The sequence below is a fragment of the Diadema antillarum genome, unplaced genomic scaffold (assembly GCF_040938485.1).
Source record: "Diadema antillarum isolate AM-2024a unplaced genomic scaffold, OU_Dant_1.0 seq00000830_RagTag, whole genome shotgun sequence".
NCBI lineage: Eukaryota > Metazoa > Echinodermata > Echinoidea > Diadematoida > Diadematidae > Diadema > Diadema antillarum.
Genome location: NW_027271706.1, coordinates 565,021 through 584,928, shown reverse-complemented (window position 1 = coordinate 584,928; position 19,908 = coordinate 565,021). Strand labels below are relative to the sequence as shown.

At 39.3% G+C, this 19,908-nt stretch overlaps 1 protein-coding gene across 3 annotated transcripts in view; it reads right to left on the bottom strand.

Moving 5' to 3' along the window:
* Window positions 1-19,908, bottom strand: part of LOC139740059 (speract receptor-like) — a 527,367-nt gene that overhangs the window by 65,010 nt on the left and 442,449 nt on the right. The gene's annotated exons all lie outside the window — the stretch shown is intronic.

The window sequence follows — 19,908 nt, the reverse complement described above, 5'->3', positions numbered from 1 at the left end:
ATATTTCGCTTTGCTTGAAATACATAATGATAACAATAGCAGCATCCAAAGGGGTTTCGTTTGATTGTAATCAGTTTCATTATTACTGAAACATAATTTTCCTATAGAAGAGCAGCAAAGGAGCAAAGTGGAGTGTTTCAACTCGCCTGCAGGCAGTGTGCCTGAGATACTGATGAGATACTGAACATCAATAATTATATCAGTGTGACTGAATGACATTCGTCTTTCTTGGGCATCGAAGCCGCAATAACATTTGGGAGACAATACGTCTTCACCGACCTTGTTTGATGTGCTATTTCATTAAAGAAATTACAAAGTAGTCGTTGCAGTTCTGTTGAAGTGCGTAGATTTGTATCACTGTGAATTGATATATACGGATCGAATTCAGCTTGTTTCAAAGACAAAATTTATTATGAAGCAAACTGTGTAGCTTACAGAGAATCTTACAAGTTATACAATCATTTCACTTGGTTTTGAAGAACATATGATAACTATAACAGCATGCAAAGGGGTTCCGTTTGATTGTGGTCAGTTTCATTATTACGGAAACAAGAATTTTCTTATGATAGTCAAGCTGGAAGAAAATGTCATTGATAAATGTGTCATAATTTTATTTTTGCGGCCGTGCAGATGCTGACTTTTCGAAATCCTATATATAGTGTATCTTAAAAGACCATGCGTTGAATATTCGTAATTTTTCGTTGGGGGAGGGGGGAGGAGAGAAATTTGAAATTTATCTCAAAACTACAAACTAGAGTAGACATTTCTGTATTCGTGCGTTGCTCAACTATTACATATTATCTGATATGGTGCCACGATTGATTCAATAAAAGGCTGACATAATAGCCTGTCTTGCAGACTGCACAATATTTGCAAAAATGTGTTTGATTCTAATTCCAGACCATTTCGACTTTGATATTTGCATATTTGGTCTAAAGACAAAAAATTGGTGTTTCATTACTGTTTACTTTGAAAATGTCAACAAAAGAGATTCCCTTCAACACATAACCATACCATTCAACTTTATGACGTCCAAGAAGAGTAACATTAACGTCAACCAAAATTTATAATGTGACCTTAAACAACAAAAATATTACACAACTTTAACTTGATCATTAAGTAGCCTTATGATCACTATAATCTTATGATACGAACAGCAGCATAAAACAAGCATAAATCCTTGCTTACACTCTGAAATGTAATTTGTAAAGTTACATGACAAGATATATAATACAACTGACATGACTGTAACTTGATCATCAAGTACTAATTACCATGGCACCAACAAACAGCAGACAACAAGAAGGAAAACCCTGCTAACACTTTAAAATGTGAACTGTAAACTTACAGGAGAGTAACTTCAAATACAAACTTGAACACGAAATAATGATTACCATGGCGACAACAGTCCCAAACTTACATGTAAATCCTGATAAAGTCTAAAACGCTGTGTAGGTCTAAATACCTACTTTAAAATCAAAGAAATCAAAAATGAAAACAAAAAATCAAAGAAATGAAAAAATAAAAAGTCAAGATCATCCGTCTGTAACATTTGTGAGTCAGTTTATCCTGCTCGCAGCTTGTGAACACAACAGTTATTCCCTATCGGTCTCTTCTTGAGTGTTGTTCTCACTGGACGTGTTCATCAGGGGATCTGGACCCTGGAAGGTAAACATCTGTGAGGCAGTATCATAGCTGCTGGTACTAGCGCCCGGGTCAGAGTAGGACAAGGACTTCTTGGCAGGTCCAGCACATGATGAGCTTCGCTCTTGAGGCGGAGACCATACAGGGGGATTGTGAGTCTTGCGATGTCGTCTGCTGGCCATGCGGCTGTTGACTCTGTGACGAACTGTATTGATGACCTCGGAACGGGTGACCCTGTGGCAAGATGTCTTGGTGGCCCAGTGACTGACCATGGTAAATCGAAAAAAATCTAAAATCTAAAAAAATTGTAGGTTCCGAAAGGGATGTGCAGGAGACGGGAAAGGTTGTGGATGGGACTGGAAAGTTTGTATTGGAGGTCGGAATTGTGGAGGAGCCTTGGAGGGCTGTGCAAGAGGCTGAAACGGCTGCTGGGCTTGTTGTAATTCTCGGTTTTTCTGGATTTGCTGTCTTCTGTATTGATGAAGCTGTTTTGTTGCATCAATATAATATTTATTCCATGTCTCCTCGGGTGCTGTTCGTTATTCCGAAGGTTCGTTATTCCGAAGGTTCGTTGATCCGAAACACGCAAATTCCCTATACCTAGAGGTTCGTTAATCCGAAAATGAAAAACGGTTCGTTAATCCGAACATTTGTGGCGTTATTCCGAATGTTCGTTATTCCGAAGGTTCGTTGATCCGAAAATGTAATAGGGTTCGCTATTCCGAAGGCCCGTAAATCCGAAAATGAAATAGGGTTCGGTATTCCGAAGGTTCGTTAATCCGAAAATGAAATAAGGTTCGGTATTCCGAAGGTTCGTTAATCCGAAAATGAAATAAGGGTCGATATTTCGAAGGTTCGTTATTCCGAAGGTTCGTTAATCCGAATATATGATAAGGTTCGTTATTCCGAAGGTTCGTTAATCCGAAAATGCAATAGGGTTCGTTATTCCGAAGGTTCGTTAATCCGAAAATGAAAAAGGGTTCGTTATTCCGAAGGTTCGTTAATCCGAAAATGAAATAAGGCACGTTAATCCGAAAATGAAATAAGGTTCGTTAATCCGAAAATGAAATGAGGCTCGCTAATCCGAAATTAAAACAAGGCTCGTTAATCCGAAAATGAAATGAGGTTCGTAATTCCGAAAATGAAATAAACTCACTGTGATGATAACATAAGTTGTCGTAATCAGGAAAAAATGCTTGGATACTACGCAATGAAAATTCGATAATGTTTCGGGGAGGATGATACATGGTAATAACAGTAATGACGATAAGACTAATACAGAGAATGATTAATACGTATTGACAAGACTAAAAAGTATCATATATAGTAGTAATGGCTATAATTATCGATGGTAACAATGATGATAAAGCAGGGCAACTTTAATTATTACTAGATTCACAGTGAAAAGTGTTGTTCCTGCGGTATCAGCATTTCATATCAATCCGATAATGAAATGACCTGCGGCAGGGGTCTTGGCAATTACCCCGGACCCTTCCCCTTCCCCTAAGCCTAACCCTGATTCTGACCCTAATCCTATAACTCTTAACCCAACCCTAACCGTAACCTTTACTCTAACCTTATCACTAACAAGTAACTAGCTGGGGGTTACTGTCGGGAGGGGGAGAGGGGATTGCCCTGATATACACCGCGGCAGAGCCAAGAGGAACTGGAAGGGGGAGGGGAAATGGAAAGAAACGTGATCTTGGAAGGATGGTACAGTTTCGGTTGAGATAGGGCTCCAAGTTTCCAACTTGTTTTCGATGATGATGATGATGATGGTGTGTGTGTGTATGTGTGTGATGAGAAACCTGTTATGAAATATGGAAGAGCATAATAATTGCAGGAGGAATTCAAAGTTTATTTCATAAAAAATTGGTTTTGAAATGGCTGAGATATCCAAACATGAGGCAATCCCGATAAAAGGTGGCTGGGACCCATCTTTTATTGAGATCGCTTTGTTTTACTTTGTTTTGCGATATCCAAGAATATATATAATGTATATAATATATAATAAAGATATATGAAAATTACAAAATACTGTGTTCACCCTCTTTAAAGGGACCCGTTTAGCCGTGTTTCATGTTCCGAGCTCGGTACATTAGTCAATAAAACAAACAAGTTTCACAGTACCAATTGTAGACTTAACCAGCAGAAATCAAAATATTGGAATATGAAGTTGGTTTCCCTGTAACAGTGGTCATATCAAACCAAACATTTGGTTTAAAATATCAGAGATCAGTTGCATTTCCAGTGTGTTCATTGGCTTAAAACATCTGTAATGAAATTTAAGATCCATCTTAAGGATAAATTTGCTGATTATTCTTTGTATATGTTAAAAAAAGAAAAAAATATATCCCCTTTTGCAAAGCAACCTATATAGGCAAAGTTTAGTCTCGGAATGATTAATGTACAGTCGTCCTTAACGTTAATACGCGTGCTATGTTATTGCTAATCTTATTTGTCTTGCCAAATGATTCATCAAAACTCACCAAAAAAAAAAAATCGTTTCGCCGATTTATAGGGACCTGTTTACCAGCATTTCATCTTTCAATGTAAGAACAATTGTTCGTAAAACAAATCGATAATTTTTAAAGTTTTCCAGTAATTTTTTTTTAAATATTCATAAGTTAGCCGAATTCCAAGTATGGGCCTGGCAGTTGGTTTCCATGTAACAGTAGTCGCATCAGAACAAACATTTGCCCCATATTCAATTCTATGATATTCAGATAGTAGTACATATTTTTTTTCAAGTCTTAACTACGATTATACTTTCCAGTTTAGTCCTACAAATATCAGAAATGTTTGAAGCTACAATAGACTTTCATTACGCAGCTCTGCCCACCAAGTATGCTAAGGTACATTGCGCATGTTATAGAACGTTAGGAATTCTGAAGGAGTAATACGGACCCGTAGATCAATTTTGGCCGAAGTTGGAGTGTCATTATCCCCAGAGATGGGGCAAGTTTGATATTACTTTTGTAAAATGTGCTTCAAGTTTCTCTGAAATTTTAAAGTGGTTTTGTTGTTGTATTTTTCGTTTACATAATAAAATTCATACAACGTGTATCTCAAACTGTTATTTTTACTGTTTTGTGTCAATGATGACATCATATTGTAAGTTTGAAATAGGTGCTCCATTCCATGCCCCACCTTCCCCATACTGCAGTCGGGATCTTCGACATGCAGCGGCTCCGTGTAATGATCTCACATCGTCCACCTTCATTATGGTTATTTTTAGCACTCAGAATCATGATTATGATTGGTCGTAAGATAACGACCAATATAATCGGCAACATCTATACGTACATGTTTTTTTTTTTAATTGTACCAATATCAAATGACGCGGTGTGTCTTGTTTTCATAAGGTGCTTGCAGTTATTCCCTTTTTATTTTGTGTCTGTGTGTATATGTGTTGGAGCGTGTATCAATCTTCTGGGGTATTAATGTCTTATATACAGAAACTTATTTCATATTACAGGCAAGGTATTCTAAAGGATAACATAGTTTTGGTTGAGATGGGAGATTCAAATCTTAACTTTTTGCAAGACAATTAGGAATCACCTGAGAAATTCAAAATAGATACAATTCTAAAATAAATTCAAAGAATGTTGTATCAAAATTGGTTTTTGATATGGCCGAGATATACAAACAAATATGTAAAACACATTGGGATGAACAAAAGGTGGGTCCAACGTTTTATTAGGATCCATTTTTTTTTGTGTGGATATCTCAGCAATTTCAAAAATAATTTTCATCGAATAGACTTTGAATTCATCGTAGAATTACGTGCTCTTTCATATTTCATGAGAAGTTTTTCCTTATCTCACAAGAGAAAGTTGGAAACTTGAAGCCCCATCTCAGCAAAAAATATACGATTCCTTTAATTTTGATGATGCCTTCCCTTTTAAAGATGGTAACCGCGGCCACCCCCCCAAAAAATCTTATAATTAAAGAAAGTGAAATGCATGCAAACTGTCAACTCTGTTCATGTACTTCTAACAATGGGTACCCTAACTTGAATATCCAAAAAGTGCACCTTTGTGTCCCAAATCGGGTTTTACACAGAAAAGTTATAGTTTCTTTTCGTACACATGAAGTATACATGTAGGCCTATATAAATGCATTTCTTCTTTATTAGAAAATGAATAATTTAACTCATATGTAAAAGGCGTCGACATACTAAAGTCAAGGGTATATATTATAGAAATTGAAAGAGATAAGAAATGAAAGAAATGCACTTGCTGTATCAAGAAATGACGGGGAACAAGCTGAAATACAATGTGGGCCTACGTTTAAGTCCACTCTTTACAAGAGATTCACTGTCTGATGGATGAAATAACACAAGAGCGTAGATTGCAGTTATTATCCTGGGCTTGAACCGAATGCAAACTAATCTATGTAACTCTTTTCAGAATCCTGCGAATGTAATACGACTAGTGTCATGGCAAAGGCTATCATTATGGAGTACTAAAACGTAATTTACTTAACTTTACGAGAGCTAGCAATTATACATACACTGGCTTACATTTTGTCATTTACATAACGACATGAATTCCATGTGTTACCATGTCACACAAGAAAGTGGAGAACTGCATCTAACTTCTCATTGAATTCATGCAAAAATAATTTCCTACCTACTGACTGATCGGTAGGACAAGTTTGATTACATTCTACTCTTCCCAGTGAAGCTTATTAAAAGCGATGTAGCATTTGAAATCTGCTTGTTGAGTATATTTCATTGTTTGTGTAATAGCCTTTATTCCTAAGACCACGCATGTGTGTGTGTTTGTGTGTGTGTGTGTGTTTTCCTTGAGACATGTGTGCTTGAGACATGTTAGAATGGCAGAATATGGTAATCATTTCAAACAATGAATGTATTTTCCTGACAATGATGAAGAAGTGAAGAAGGAGTCGGAGGGGACGAGCTCATCCTCCGGAGGAGAAAATATCTCTACTTTCATCATTAGTATACATGTACAAATGAAATTACAAATTACGACGGCTTTCTACGTCGTTGAAAAAAAAAGTTCGTATGGAATCGCATGTGTTTGTGATTGCCTGTTTACATGTGTGTGTGCGTGTGTGTGTGTGCGTGTGTGCGCGCGCGTATGTGTTTATGTGTCAAAAGAGAGTTTTAGTATGCTGGCATCCCCTTTTCATATTATAGTGAGCGTGCCTCTCCTGAATTGTTATGATGAATTTTAGACTACCGATAAACGATGGATTTAAGGCGATGATAACGGGGTGAAAGCGGTTAAGATGGGCATTTAAACAGTAATTTCTAAGGTCATCACCTCAATACACACAGTCACACATATGCGCACAAGTGTCAACGAACACATAAGACAGTATTCTAATTAAAACACAATATTTTGTCACGACAAGAATCTTACACCTTTGTTCAGAATTAAGAGCCATATTTTATTTCGGATTAGCGAACCTTCGGAATAACGAGCCTTATTTCCTTTTCGGATCAACGAACCTTCGAAATAACGAGCCTTATTTCATTTTCGGATTAACGAACCTTCGGAATAATGATCCTATTTTTATTTTCGGATCAACGAACCTTCGGAATAACGAGCTTTGTTTCATTTTCGGATTAACGAACCTTCGGAATAACGATCCTATTTTTATTTTTGGATCAACGAACCTTCGGAATAACGAACCTTATTTCATTTTCGGATTAACGAACCTTCGGAATTACGAACCCTATTTCGTTTTCGGATTAACGAACCTTCGGAATGACGAACCCTATTACATTTTAGAATTAACGTACCTTATTTCGTTTTCGGATTAACGAACCTTCGGAATAGCAGACCTTATTTCATTTTCGGATTAACGAACCTTCGGAATAACGAACCTAGTATCATTTTCGGATTAAAGAACCTTCGGAATAACGAATCTTATTTCATTTTCGGATTAACGAACCTTCGGAATAACGAATCTTCGGAATAACGAACCTTCGGAATAACGAACCTTCGGACCAAAGAACCTTCGGAATAACGAACCTTCGGAATAACGAGCTGTAACCGTCTCCTCATCCATCTTGCTTGTTTCATGAAACACCAGTTCTGCAAACATCCTTTGACTCTCGAAACCCTTTTCCGCATTCATAGCTTCAATAATGGCAGCCCTGGTGGAAGTGACCTGTTTTGACAGCTAAGAAGACATACAAACGGAAATAATGAGTGAAATACAGACAAAATCTGTTCTTCTCTCTTAATTTTTCTCTTTTGCTCACGCAATTCCCATTTCTGTGTATTTTTCTGAGCACTACTTCTGTCTTCCTCCTTCTATTGGTCTTGCTGCAACATGTACGGCCTTTCTCAGCTGCTTCATTCTCCTCTCACTTTTTCGTTTACTCTTTTTTTTCATTATCAATTGCATTATTTGTACTAATATACTTCCTTTTTTTTCTTCTTCCTTTTCATCTTCCTGTTTCGGTTTATTCCCCTTTTAATCTTCTATTTTCTCTTTCTTTCTATAAGTTCTCTGTACTTGCCCCTGTGACAACAATTTGTGTTTACTGCAGTCGTTCTATAAACATGATAAAATCTAGAAATACATGTACTTTACCTGAGCAAAATCTGATGCAGGGGAGATATCCCTCTTCTTGCATGGTCCTCCCTTGCTTCGTGAAGCCTTGCTGGAAGATGCCCGGCTGGGAGGCCTGCTGTCTAACGAGCTGTTAACACTGAGGTCCATGGTTTCGTCTTCATTGTTCTCTTCTTCATCAGCCCCATCATCGTCGTCCTCAGATTCTCTTTTCCCTTCTGATGATGCACATAGGCATACTGTTCCTTTCTACACCAGGTTAAAAAAGCAAAACATGACATTTTCATTAATATTGGCTTACTGTTGATTTTTGTGTCCCTTGAAGTTAATATATTCATTTCTGATGAATAATTATGGACATGCATTAAAGAGAAGTGCGATTTCTTTAAGAAATGTCTCACAGGACCTTTGAATATAAATAAGCCTTACCAGGAATAACAATTGAATATAGTGCGCAGTGGGGACAAAGGCATTCATTCCATTCAAGAAAAATTCATTTCTACATTAAATAGGCGTTTTCACATCAGCCCGATAAAAATCCAAGCTCAAGATATTTTTCGCGATTGGAAATTAGCGCGCTATTTCATTTCCTATTCAGATTAGCCCGAACATTATCAAATAGCGCTCTAGTTTGCATTAATTATCCTGCTATTTCGAAAATTTCCCGAGTTGGACTCGAGAAACTTTCTCGATCAATTAGCGCGCTTATTTGTATTTACATTATCTAATAGCGCGCTATTTCGTGATCGGGTTATAGTCCGGGAGCCAACGGGGGTCAGCCTAGCCGAAAAGGTTACCAATTTTTATGTATTTCGCAATTTAGTACATATGCCCCTGAGTATGGAAATGCACGTCTGGCTGGTCACGGTGGTGGGTGTGGCCAGGAGGGCCATAAAAAGGACCCCCCAAAATTAGGCTAGCCTAGCTGAAAAAGTAACCTCTTGAAACCTGCGGGACATTGTCAGGCATAACCCAAGATTCAATAAAACACCATTGCCAGACATTTTGGGTGGTGGGGCGTAGCCGCCAGACGCAAAATATTAGCATGCGAGAATTAGGCTAGCCTAGCTGAAGAAGTAACCCCATGAAAACCACTGGAACATGTTCGTTACACTTACAGGATAAATGAATGACCATTGCCAGACGTTTTAAGTGGTGGGGGGTAGCCGCCAGACGCCCTCAATGACCCAACTTTTTCCAGCTAGGCTAGCATAGCTGAAAAAGTAACCTAATGAAAACCACTGGAACTTGTTCGTTACACTTACAGGATAAATGCATGACCGTTGCCAGACGTTTTAAGTGGTGGGGGGTAGCCGCCAGACGCCCTTAAAGACCCAACTTTTTCCAGCTAGGCTAGCCTAGCTGAAAAAGTAACCTAATGAAACCCACTGGAACTTGTTCTTTACACTTACAGGATATATGCATGACCATTGCCAGACGTTTTAAGTGGTGGGGGGTAGCCGCCAGACGCCCTCAAAGACCCAATTTTACCAGCTAGACTAGCCTAGCTGGAAAAGTAACCTCCTGAAACCCATACACTGGAACTTGTTCTTCACACTCAAAGGATAATTGAATGATTGTTGCCAGACAATTTAAGTGGTGGGGTAGCCGCCAGACGCCCCAAAGACCCAACTCTTACCAGCTAGGCTAGCCTAGCTGAAAATTAAAGTAACCCCATGAAACCCACTGGAACTTGTTCTTTACACTTACAGAATAAATGCATGACCGTTGCCAGACGCTCTAAGTGGTGGGGCGTAGCCCCCAGACGCTCTCAAAGACCCAATTTTACCAGCTGTAGGCTAGCCTAGCTATAAAAGTAACCTCCTGAAACCCATTTGAACTTGTTCTTTACACTAAAAGGATGAATGAATGATTGTTGCCAAACGTTTTACGTGTTGGGGCTCAGCCGCCAGACGCCCTCAAAGACCCAATTTTTCCAGCTAGGGTAGCCTACCTGAAGAGTATAATAACCTATAGTGAAACCCACATGAACTTGTTTTTTAACTCAACAGTTGCATGAATGACCTTTGTTGGACTTTTCGAGTAGTGGGGTGAATTTAGCTGTCAGACAGCCCGGAGACACCATCTCCATGCGCGTGCACGCAAGCACACACACACACACACACACACACACGCACACACGCACACACACACGCACACACACACATACACAGACACCAACACCACAACCACAACCATCACAATCACCAATAATGGTATGTAACGACGATGGACCCTTCCATCGCCAAGTAAAGTGGTTATGTCATCTTCCTTAGGGATATTGCCACTCTCTATTATTAAAGGGACATTCCAGACGATTTTCATAATTTCACATCATGTTGTACATAAATCGACAACTCACTGTATAGATTTGTAGAATTTATTGTGGTTCTTGAGCAGAGAAACAATACTTTGAAAAACCTTAAACAAATTACACTGAACAAGGATGATGACATAGAAGGTTCACATATTTCAGAAATGATAGCAGTGTAATGCCATAACAATACCGCTTGCTTGCGAGTTCACCTGTGTATAATCTATGCATGCCTTCTTCTTTTGTTCCGCTTCCTTGAGCCCCAACTCATGCATTCTTATGGTGACTCTGCCATGCCATCATCCTTGTTCATTGCAATTTGTTTTATTTTTTGAAAATATTCTTATTCTTCATCCCAATTATCACAAATTCTGAAAATCTGTCCTCAGTATAACTGATTTATAGTTGTACAAATGTAAAAATCTGAAAATCACCCGGAGGTCTCCTTTAATGGGGGAGTTTTTTGAGCGCACAGGGAAACATGCTTTGAAATATCAACAGGGCAAGTGTTGAGACGAAATACTGTAGAAATATGAGAATATATAGTGCTGTGGTTTTGGTAAAAGAAATAGGGTATCTGTATTTGTCCTCAGTGATAACCAAAACTTATTTGGAAAGAATAATAGACAGCAAAAAAGAATTGCCCAATCAAACATGTGGGGATTTTTCTCAAACATGTTCTCATTTTATATGCAGTGTAAAACAAACAAACAAACAAACAAAAAAGACAGGGCCGGGTACAGTATCCGGATGGAAATTGGTGGGATAGGCGTAAACCCGCGGGTATTTTAACATACTGGACGTGAAAAAAAAGACAAAAACTACTTTCTTTCTGTGCCCTGGGGAGAAATATTTATCAATTGCAGTTTGGAAATGTTTGAAAATCACAACTTTTGATGAAATCTTGTCCTACAGTATTTCTTCTTATATGAAGGCTTTTTTATAATTAAGTTTCTTTCCTCTATGACCATGATAAAACAAACCCCTGATGATTAAAACAAAAGACAATCAAAACTTGGCAAATGAACTGTTTGGACATTAGCAAAAGGGAATACATTAACAGTTTTTGAAAACACTTGATACATTTGTCTAATACTCCATCAAGCTAAGAAAAAGAAAACACCCAAAATTCTATTGCAACAAGAAATCCATTCAGTAAGTACTCGGTGTGCATAGCTTAAAATGCCAACTTTTTAAAGAAAACACTCCAGCTCTTAAATTTACTTTAAAATGGGAAGTAAAGCTCAACACCTTTGGCCTATTATGACTTTAGAGGTACCGTATTAACTTGCAGTTGAGGAGATGGGTAAAGAAAAATTATTAACGAAATAAAACTTCTAGGAACATGCTTCACATGAACTCACCATTTTCTTCTCTTAAGAAAGAAACGAAATCTGAAAATTGTTCAAGAGCGTTTTTGAACATAGTACATTGCAAAAGCAGAAAAATTCAGTGTTTGTAAGAAAGATAACTCACAACAACAAGGCATTCATGTCGTGTCTAGTATTGTACGTTTTTGGTTTGGAGGGTTTTGGATGCTAATATTTCAAGACAAGTTTATGCTCCAGCACTTAAATGAACGTAAATGTAAAGTAATGATCAACCTCTCTTGTCAATTAACTCAACATTTGCTGTTCTTCACTAAAACATATGACAGAAACATATGAGAAATATTATTTTCTAAGAATTCGTCACGTTCATATGAATAAGCTCACAGCAACAACAAAAATATTATGTTATCTATAAACTAATACTGCATGTACTTGGTTTCAAGGGATTAAGATGCAAAAACATTTTAAGACAAAAGCCCCTACGTGGCTACCAGCAATTAAACATCCTTCAACTTCTTTAGCAAATGAGCTCATGTGTATCACCCTGTTGTTGAGAAGACGAAGATGAGTAAATATAAAATAACCAAACTATCAACTTTCCTTAACATGCTTTACATGAAATCATTATTGCCTCCTCATAACAAAATTGAAAAAAAAAGAACATCTGAAATTGTTCAAAATCGCTTCCTGATAACTATGAAAGCAAAGGAAACTTAGTGTTTGCAACCACTATGACACGTGTATACAGATCTGTCACGCTCATATGAAACGTAGCTCACAGGAACAAGGAATTCACGTGTGTATAAAATAATACTGCAAGTACTTGGCTGGAGGGATTAAAATGCTAATGTTTTAAAGCAAATGCTTCAGTAACTAAATGTTCAACTTCTTTAGCCACTGAGCTCATATATGGACGTGCTATAGGACCTAGTATTACCTTGTAGCTGAGAAGACGGTGACGAGTAAAGATAAAATAGCAAAATAGAAACTTCCAGCTCATAACATGTTTTATACACACTAAGAAAAAATGTTTCACTTTTGCACAATTCAAGGATGCAAAGTGATGTCACACTGGCGGCTCCCAAAGGGTCTTATTTCGCACCCTCAAGAAATAGGTGCAAAAGTTGCACCCTGCGCAAGGGTATAATCTTGCACCATGTGGGTGCACCATTGCACCTCCAGAGAGGGTGCAAAGTTGAACCCTTTATTGAGGGTGCGAAGTTGTTCCCTTGGGTGCATCTTTCCACCCACACTAAGTGGTGCTAGGTTGCACCCCTTCTTGAGGGTGCATCTTTCCACCCACACTAAGTGGTGCTAAGTTGCACCTTTCTTGAGGGTGCGATCTTGCACCCTTTACCTTTCGGCGCAACTTTGCACCCCTTGTAGCCTTTACATCTTGGTGCAACTTTACACCCTTTCGTGAGGGTGCAAAGAAGAGCCCAAAGTTCCAAGATTGTGCCTTGTCTTGAGGATGCAATCTTGGAACTTGGGTGCTGCTTTGTACCCGCAAGAAAGGGTGAAAGTTACACCCTCGGGAGCAACTTTGCCCCCTTGAAAAAGGCGCAACCTCGTACCTTTAGGTGCAACTTTATACCCGAAGGATGCAAGAATGTACCCTCTCTTGAGGGTGCAATCTTGTGCCTTATAGGTATAATGTTGCACCTATATGGTGCTTATTTGTTAAATGACTGCTGCAAAATTGCTCCTTTAAAGGAGCAAGTCAGTGTCACTGCCTGCTCCTTTAGAGGGGCAATATTGCCCAGTCATCTCAAGTTGCAACTTAGCATCACATAACCGGGTACGATTTAGTTACTTATCTACTTTAAACCTTGAATAGTGCGAACTGATGTAAGCCTATTTGCTCAGTATATCAAACTTATGTTGTTGTTGCACTCTGCAAAGTAAATAGGATTAGTGTAATTTGGATCTTGTGAATCATGAAATGTGTGTGTGTGGAATTTGTGAGTTGTGAAAATGTTAATGTAAATGTTAACTTAGTTGTGTTTGAATAATATACTGAAACCAAAAATTTACCCAATTACCTTTCAATACGGTGAGCACTATAATCACTATCTTAAACAAACCTTCTAGGCAAGAGTATAGTCTGCATGAAGGAAGAGGTAAAAATATGATATGCAGTTGTCTGGATACGTTTTATTAAAAACGTTCTTGAATGCGTACTTATTCACATAATCTGTAAGAATAAGATATGCTTCTTACCAGTACTCAAAGCCTCTAAAACAAGAGCATGCTTCTTACATTTCTAAACTATACATCATATCTTGAAAACAAAATGTAAGAGGATTTAAGAAGTTGTTTGTATGCATTTAAACGAATCCATATTTCTACCTAAAATCTAAAACGTGTCTTATAATAAAGGGGAATTTGTTTTATAATGACGATGCCAATTGTCTTAAAGTCCTTATCACGACATGTCTTGGAGTTCACACTTATCTAAAACATGAGACTCTTGGAACGTAGAGTACAACTATGGTTTAAAGAGTTAACTGAGATACGCATACCGTATTCGGGCATTTCTATGAAAACATTTAAATACAAGGTACTGTATGAAATATGAAAATCAAACTTGACACCAGCCCTATCGGCAACCAATAGAGACTATGGAGGATTGCAGTTATGTGTTCAGATATTGTTTTGGGTGATACACGCATTCCGACTGATTTTGGATCAATTCGAGTCCCTCGAGCTGAGATTCCGGAACTGTAATGAGCAAACCATCATTATGAATAACAAAGTGACTGAGAATAATGCATGCACCAGTTTCTGTTTCGCTATTCTAAACACAGAAAGTTGTTTATGCAGGCACACAGGGATTTACAGATCATCTTTAGCTATAACGCCATGGTCGCGTGCAAAATGAATGCAGCTTATCTAACTTAACCTGTAGTTATACTGAATATAGGGGACTACTGTATACTCAATTTATACATATTAATCGGATGATAGAACCTGTCAAAGAGTAAATTGCGGATATCATACCATTGTCAAATTCACTTTCTGTTCTATACATAGCATCAATGGAATGTTATGAACCACTTAAGCATTATCAAATCATGAAGTATACGAATATCATATTTCCCTGAAACGGCTGCATTTGTATGAGCGGGAAGAGTTTGGCATCATACATAGCAAGTGTCGTGACTACAAAACTAAATACATGTATTATACAAGGTTTTAGGACACTTTGAATCATGCCCCCCAAAAAACAACAACAACAACAAACAAACAAACAAACAAAAAACCCAACAACTTAGTAGTGAAATGTTGTATACCCTAGGTCCATTAACCTATGATCTTTGACCTTTGAATACATGGTCCGCATTTTTTCAACGAATAGGCATTTGGATGCAACGTAGGTATGTATAAAAGAAAACATGTTTTAGGAAAATACATATAACCACTTCAGAAATAATTATGGAACAAATAGCAAAATATTGACACGTTCACTTCTTCCTTAATGACATGACAGAAAACTTTCCTCACCGAATCGTTCTGCCGTAATTCATGTGCAAGTCATGGATATATACTTAGTTCGATTAAAAGTATACATTGAGTCATTGCAAAAGTATCTAATGAAAAGTATGCTTCAGAACTACATCATTGCCATTTGTTCTATAACACTGATAATATAGAGTTATTGTTCCGCCACATTGCCTAACAGGTTGTTGTCCTCCTACGACGTTTGTTCAGCAAAATAAGGCACAAAATTTAATTTTGCACGTTGTTGCCAAAGACTCTAATCTTCTTTACCACTATTCTCAGACATGTATGCTGATGCTGTATGAATTAGAAACATAAGCTTCACAAATATTCACCATCTAACAAGGCAAAAGCGAAGTGATGTCTCGTCCACATATCGACTTTGTGATTTCACTGATTTTCAAATGGTATAGTTCATTGACTTTTTGACTGTTGACGTAGTCGGACTTCACCAATATTAACACTTGACAGTAATCATTAGATGATCTCAGGAGTGAATTTCGTGGTCATATAGCTCAAAAGTGTGGAAAGTTATTAAAAGAACACCAGAATACTATGTCGACAGTGTTTACCAGGTGAGATACAAACATAGAACAAGTTCCAGTGGGTTTCAGGAGGTTACTTTTCCAGCCTAGGCTAGTCTAGCTGGTAAAATTGGGTCTTTGAGGGCATCTGGCGGTTACCCCCCACCACTTAAAATGTCTGGCAACGGTCATGCATATATGCTATAAGTGTAACGAACAAGTTCCAGTGGGTTTCATTAGGTTACTTTTTCAGCTATGCTAGCCTAGCTGGAAAAAGTTGGGTCTTTGAGGGCGTCTGGCGGCTACCCCCAACCACTTAAAACGTCTGGCAATGGTCATTCATATATCCTGCAAGTGTAACGAACAAGTTCCAGTGGTTTTCATGGGTTACTTTTTCAGCTAGGCTAGCCTAATTCTGGGATGCCAATATTTTGCGTCTGGCGGCTACGCCCTACCACCCAAAATGTCTGGCGATGGTGTTTTATTGAATCTTGGGTTATGCCTGACAATGTCCCGCAGGTTTCAAGAGGTTACTTTTTCAGCTAGGCTAGCCTAATTTTGGGGGGTCCTTTTTATGGCCCTCCTGGCCACACCCACCACCGATGACCAGCCAGACGTGCATTTCCATACTCAGGGGCATATGTACTAAATTGCTAAATACATAAAAATTGGTAACCTTTTCAGCTAGGCTGACCCCCGCTGGCTCCCGGACTATTAATTTCGAAACATCGGGCTGATGTGAAAACGCCTAATGAAACAGGGAGTAGAACCAGCGATACCCTACTAAAAGTGGAAGGCTGTCGTGTAGGGAACCTACTTACCAATCCAGCAACACTTGGGGTTCCAGCGTTCTTCACGTTTCGGTACTGATGGATCAAACCAAATCGTTTCAGGAAGCGATTGTTTTCTGCTGTTATGTTAATAGATCCACTCCCTGATGCTCCTCTAGAGATCTTCATAAGCCTACCAACTTTATCTCGTTGAGTTTTCACCCATGTCTGCAAGCGCTGGCCTGGCTGGTCACCTGTACCTTCCACCCCAATCTCCAAGGCCTTTTCCTGATACAGCTGCTTCTTTGCCTCCTTATTACTATAGTCTTCACAAGCCTTATCATAGAGCATCGGGTGTTGCTTCACCCACTCCATAATAGCCACGCTCTTGGTCACTTGAAACTGAAAAGCTTGGTGGAAGCTTGGTTTGTCTCCTCTTCTTCGGTGGTTTTGGAACTTCCCGGGCATCTTCATTGCCAGATTCATCACTAGGTTCAGATAGTGCTGGCGAATTGTGTGCATCTTGATGAGCAGGAGAAGAACTCTTGCCCGTATTACACCCTTTGCTCTTCCTTTTCGGCATTGTGCAGTTATTAGGCCTACACAAGAAGGATAGTCTCGAAGAGCACAGGTAGAATCATTCACCAGCGATGTGCAGAGTTCAGTGGGATGAATGAAACCAAGCAGTTTTCCAACACGGATCATGCATGGGAATGCCAAATTTGCATTTACAGTAATAAAGGCTACGCAACTGTAAGCAACACTACGCAAAGGTACGTCAGGTCTACGCAAGTCTACACAAATGTCTACGTAACAGTACGCAACACTACGCCATGTCATACGCGAGTCCCAAAAGTGCTTTCGTGTGAACACGGTTTGGTGGCGTACTGTTGCGTTTAAATGGCACACAGTTGCGTAGTATTGCGTAGACTTGCGTAAAATCTGCGTACCAGTGCGGTACGCGGAGGGTACGCGAAAAAAATAAACATGTTTAATTTTCTGCGTATATCTCGCGTACATATTTTGCGTCCCTCGGCATACTGTTACGCAGAGTTGCGTCCTCACAGCGTCAACGGCGTAGCCAGGATTTCATCTTAGGGGGGGGGGGGGGCGGTTAGTCTGCTAGGGAGCGAAGCGACCGAGCCCGAGCGAGCGTAGCGAGCGAGGGGGGGGGGGGGGAGGGTGTTGGAGGGGGTGTCCCCCCTCCCACGTAAGAACTTTTTGCATTTTGATGTTGTAAATGGTGCAATTTGATGCATGTTTTTGCGCGTTTTATCGACGTGAAACAGTCCCACTTGTTTAAGGTAGCAGTATATTTTAGTGTAGATTATTATTGAACAATTTGCCTATAAAATGGTATAATTTAAATACACTTCTTGTATTAATTTTTTTCACTGAATATCATGAACGTGACTGAACCCGAGCGAGCGGAGCGAGCGAGGGGGAAGGGGAGGATGTGGGAGGGGGGTGTCCCTCCTCCCACGGTGAGAACTTTTTGCATTTTGATGTTGCAAATGGTGCAATTTGATGCATGTTTTTGCGCGTTTTATCGACGTGAAACAGTCTCACTTGTTTAAGGTAGCAGTATCTTTTGATGTAGATTATTATTGAACAATTTGCCTATAAAATGGTATCATTTAAATAATCTTCTTGTATTAATTCCTTTCACTGCATATCATGAACGCGACTGAACCCGAGTGAGCGGAGCGAGCGAAGGGGGAGGGGAGGGTGTGGGAGGGGGGTGTCCCCCCCTCCCACGTGAGAACTTTTTGCATTTTGATGTTGCAAATGATGCAATTTGATGCATGTTTTTGCGCGTTTTAACGAGTTGAAACAGTCCCACTTGTTTACGGTTGCAGTATATTTTACTGTAGATTATTGTTGAACAATTTGCCTATAAAATGGTATCATTTAAATAATCTTCTTGTATTAATTCTTACACTGAATATCATGAACGCTGTCTGCAGTTCAGCAATCAAACAGAAAAAGCATGCACACGAGGGTGTAGATAGGGGCATATCCCCTCCCACACGAAGGTGATTTTGCGTTTTCAGACCTGAAATTCAGCGATCTGGTGCAAATTTTTGGTGCAATACTTTTTCATCGAAGTGTTAAAATCACGGAATTTAGCTCTTATTCCGAATGTGCACCATCTGTGTGTATGTATAAAGTCTAGTGAGGTAGAGCTTAGGGGAAGGGGGATTTCCCCTCCCGCTCGTGGAGCTTTTGCGTTTTTAGAATTGAAATAAAGCGATCTGGGTATAGCCACAGTCTACTTCTATGCATGGCGGAAGGGGGGGGGGGGGAGGGCGGGCGAGCATGGAGAAGGCGTGGGCGAGTGTTATCTCCACCCTTCCCTTCCGATGGAGCTTTTGCCTTTTTAACCTTGAAATTGAGATATCTCGTATACGCATATTTGATGGAATCAACATTTGGGAAATCACCAAAAAAAAAAAAAAAAAAAAAAAAAAAAAAAAACTGATGGGGGGGGGGGGGACTGAGGGAGGAAAGTGTCGATTAAAAGGAGAAATTCCCCTTATACATGAGGGAACCTTGAGTTTTCGGAATATAAGTAATAAGTCTTGTGCACTCAGAATTATTATTTTTTTTTTGTAAATCTAAAAAGTGTACTAAGCTAGGGAAAGAGGCACAGAGGGGGAGGGTTTGGGAGGGGGATACCCCATCCCAAGCACGAGAGATTTTGCATATTTTTAATTGAAATTCAACGATCTGGTGCACACTTTGAGTGAAATATTCAAAAAAATATCTTATTTGATGAAAGGAGACCCGCTTCATGTGCATGCATACAGTATACACGCATTTTTTTTCCGTCTCCCAAATCCCCGGTCCAAATCTTAGGGGGGGGGGGGGGGGGGGGCGACCGCCCCCATCGCCCCCCCCCCCCCCCCGGCTACGCCAGTGCACAGCGTATAGTTGCGTAGTGTTGCGTAGTCACTACGCAACCCTACGCAACACTACGTAACTCTACGCAAAGCTTGGTATGAAACCCCTTATAACTACGCAACTCTTCGAACACACAGTTAACCCAGGTCCGATGTGAACCGAAAACTCTCTAGGTCTTAACACAGCAATGGAACTGATAGAACCTATACCGTCCTATTTAGATTTGGACATTTATACTTGCATGTGCAGTGCCTTACACTTTTTTTTTTGAGGAAACATGAGGTTAATTCTCCGTGGATCTTGCAGTAAACATGGTATTGGTATGCCAGCCACAACGTGAATAATGAATGGCGATACAGAATTGT